We start from the raw sequence: 2,028 nt of genomic DNA on the forward strand, positions 1-2,028 counted from the left end.
AATTCTTTGGTGAGCAAAGGTGGTTCATCCTCCCAAGTCCATTTCCAAATAACTTGTCATTTAGCTTCATGATTGCTCCAAGGTGTTTAGCAACTTGCTCTTCAGTGACATACTCATCCTCTTCAGAGGAAAATACTCATCAGAGCTCATGAATGGCAGAAGTAAGTCCAATGGAATCTCTATGGTCTCATTTTGAGCCTCAGATTCCCATTGTTCCTCATTGAGGAACTCAGAGGAGATTGGTACACGCCCACTGAGGTCTTCCTCAGTGGCGTCCTCCTCCTCTCTTTCCTCTCCATATTCGGCCATGTCTATGGCTTTGCACTCTCCTTTTGGATTTTCTTCTGTATTACTTGGGAGAGTGCTAGGAGGGAGTTCAGTAACTTTCTTGCTCAGCTGACCCACTTGTCCTTCCAAATTTCTGATGGAGGACCTTGTTTCATTCATGAAACTTTGAGTGGTCTTTATTAGATCAAGACCATTGTTGCTAAGTCAGAAGTATTCTGCTTAGAACTTTCTGTCTGTTGCTGAGAAGATGATGGAAAAGGCTTGCTATTGCTAAACCTGTTTCTTCCACCATTATTGTTATTGAAACCTTGTTGAGGTCTCTCTTGATTCTTCCATGAGAGATTTGGGTGATTTCTCCATGAAGAATTATAGGTGTTTCCATAGGGTTCTCCTAGGTAATTCACCTCTTCCATGGAAGGGTTCTCAGGATCATAAGCTTCTTCCTCAGATGAAGCATCCTTAGTACTGTTTGGTGCATTTGCATTCCAGACAGACTCTGAGAAATCAAATTGACTTGTTGAGTCAATATCTTATTCTGAGCCAATATGGCATTCAGAGTGTCAATCTCAAGAACTCCTTTCTTCTGACTAGTCCCATTGTTCACAGGATTCCTTTCAGAAGTGTACATGAATTGGTTATTTGCAACCATTTCAATCAATTCTTGAGCTTCTGCAGGCGTCTTCTTCAGATGAAGATCCTCCAGCAGAGCTATCCAAGGACATCTTAGATAGTTCAGAGAGACCATCATAGAAGATACCTATGATGCTCCATTCAGAAAGCATGTCTGAGGGACATCTTCTGATTAATTGTTTGTATCTTTCCCAAGCTTCATAGAGGGATTCTCCATCCTTCTGTCTGAAGGTTTGGACTTCCACTCTAAGCTTACTCCATCTTTGTGGTGGAAAGAACTTTGCCAAGAAGGCACTGACTAGTTTTTCCCAAGAGTCCAGGCTTTCTTTAGGTTGAGAATCCAACCATATTCTAGCTCTGTCTCTTACAGCAAAAGGGAATAGCATCAGTCTGTAGACCTCAGGGTTAACCCCATTAGTCTTGACTGTGTCACAGATTTGCAAGAATTCAGCTAAAAACTGATGAGGATCTTCCATTGGAAGTCCATGGAACTTGCAATTCTGTTGCATTAGAGAAACTAATTGAGGCTTAAGCTCAAAGTTGTTTGCTCCAATGGCAGGGATAGAGATGCTTCTCCCATAAAAATCAGGAGTAGGTGCAGTGAAGTCACCCAGCACCTTCCTTGCATTGTTGGCATTGTTGTTGTTTTCGGCTGCCATGTGTTCTTCTTCCTTGAAGAATTCGGTCAGGTACTCTAAAGAGAGTTGTGCTTTAGCTTCTCTTAGCTTTCTCTTCAAGGTCCTTTCGGGTTCCGGGTCAGCTTCAACAAGAATGCATTTGTCTCTGCTCCTGCTCATATGAAAGAGAAGAGAACAAGAAGATATGGAATCCTCTATGTCACAGTATAGAGATTCCTTGAGGTGTCAGAGGAAAAGAGAAATAGAAAGAAGAAGGAGAAGAAGAATTCGAACTTTACTTAGATAAGGTTCGAATTGTGCATTGAGAAGGAGTGGTACTCCATAAATAGAAGGATGTGGGAAGAGGGGAAGAAGATTTTCGAAAATTAATTAAAATATTTTGAAAACATTTTTGAAAAACATTAATTGATTTTCGAAAATCAAAGTGGAAAAGAAACCAAGTGATTTTTGAAGAAGATTTTGAAATTAGAAA

The 2,028-nt window shown here is 40.6% G+C and overlaps 1 non-coding gene across 1 annotated transcript; it reads left to right on the forward strand.

Moving 5' to 3' along the window:
• The first annotated feature begins 1,064 nt into the window (after positions 1 to 1,064).
• Positions 1,065 to 1,172, forward strand: LOC130953156 (small nucleolar RNA R71). The gene has a single exon (XR_009075328.1). It is a non-coding gene; the product is annotated as a small nucleolar RNA R71 (small nucleolar RNA).
• The last annotated feature ends 856 nt before the right edge of the window (positions 1,173 to 2,028 follow it).

Source organism: Arachis stenosperma, chromosome 9, assembly GCF_014773155.1.
Source record: "Arachis stenosperma cultivar V10309 chromosome 9, arast.V10309.gnm1.PFL2, whole genome shotgun sequence".
NCBI classification, from domain to species: domain Eukaryota; kingdom Viridiplantae; phylum Streptophyta; class Magnoliopsida; order Fabales; family Fabaceae; genus Arachis; species Arachis stenosperma.